This window comes from Mus caroli, chromosome 3 (assembly GCF_900094665.2).
Source record: "Mus caroli chromosome 3, CAROLI_EIJ_v1.1, whole genome shotgun sequence".
Classification (NCBI taxonomy): Eukaryota; Metazoa; Chordata; class Mammalia; order Rodentia; family Muridae; genus Mus; species Mus caroli.
In genome coordinates, this window is record NC_034572.1 from 89,057,205 (window position 1) to 89,058,648 (window position 1,444).

The window sequence follows — 1,444 nt, forward strand, 5'->3', positions numbered from 1 at the left end:
TTTTTTTTTTTTTTTTTTTTTTTTAAGACTAGTTTTGGTTTTTGTATCCCAGGCTGCCTCAACATCACTGAGTAGCTGAAGATCACTTTGAACTTTGGATCTGCCTGCCTCTACTTTCCAAGTGCTAAAATGACATGCCCACCATGCCTCACTTACGCAGTGCTGGGACTGGATCCCAGAGATTCCTGAATGCTAGCTACATACACTGTCCCTTTCTGTATGTGTGTACTTTACTTTGTTTTATTTTACTTTGTGCATTGGTGTGAGCATGTCAGATGCCCTGGAACTAGAGTTACAGACAGTTGTGAACTGCCACATTGGTGCTTGGGAATTGAACACCTGAGTCCTCTGGAAGAGCAGCCAGTTGCCTTAACCACCAAGCCATCTCTTCCGTCCACCCTGTCCCTTTTATAATCTAGAGCTCGTTATAACTACAGGTTGTCTTTTTGTTTGGATTTGACTTGGTTTCTTTGTTGTTGTTTTGTTGCAGTAATTCTCCAACCCAAATATGCCCGGGCGGCCGGCAATGAGAACACAATATGAATACAAGCTGTGTGCCTAGATTGGGCAGATCTACCCCATCCCATGATCCACCCCTTTTATCTGCCCAGTCACCAGCTCTAGCCTTTACTTTACAAATTAAGGCGAGGAAGAAGGTTCCCAGAGTGCTGACTCATTTCTTGTTCACAGCCCCTCACAGGAGAATGGAATTAGCAACAAATTACAAATAGCCACAGAGCTATCCGCAACAATGTTTTTGTTTTTGTTTTTTTTAAAGAGGACTCAAGGCAGTCTTCTATCATTAGCTTCCTGAGTGCTGAAATTATAGGTGAGACCCATTATACCTGGCTTCAGGCTTCCTTCTGCATTATAAACCTCCACCCCTAGCTGGGGCCAGGGTCATGTGGTAGGCAAGCATGCAAAGCTCTCAGGAACAGACTCAGGTTTTTTTTTTTTTTTTGGGTGGGGGGAGGAGTTGTTTTGTTTTGAGATGTGTATGGTATAGTATATATCTCAGGATGACCTAGGAAGTCACAGTAGTCCAGACCAGCCACTAACTTGTGGTCCTCCTTCCTTAGCTTCAAAAGTGCTGGGATTATATGACTATGTCACAAATTCAACTGTTTCAAAACTCCACTTTCCACAATCGATGAGGTTTTCTATGCCATACAATGTTTTCACTATTAATTTTTAAAACATTCAAATTACTTTCATGAATTTGTGTGTGTGCATGTGTGCACATACCTATAAAGAGCTAAGCTTGACGTTAGACATCTTCCTGAATAGCCCCTACCCTACATATCAAGGAAGAGCATCTTTGTTGTTGTTGTTGTTGTTTGGTTTTTGGGTTTTTTTTCCGAGACAGGGTTTCTCTGTGTAGCCCTGGCTGTCCTGGAACTCACTTTGTAGACCAGGCTGGCCTTGAACTCAGAAATCTGCCTGC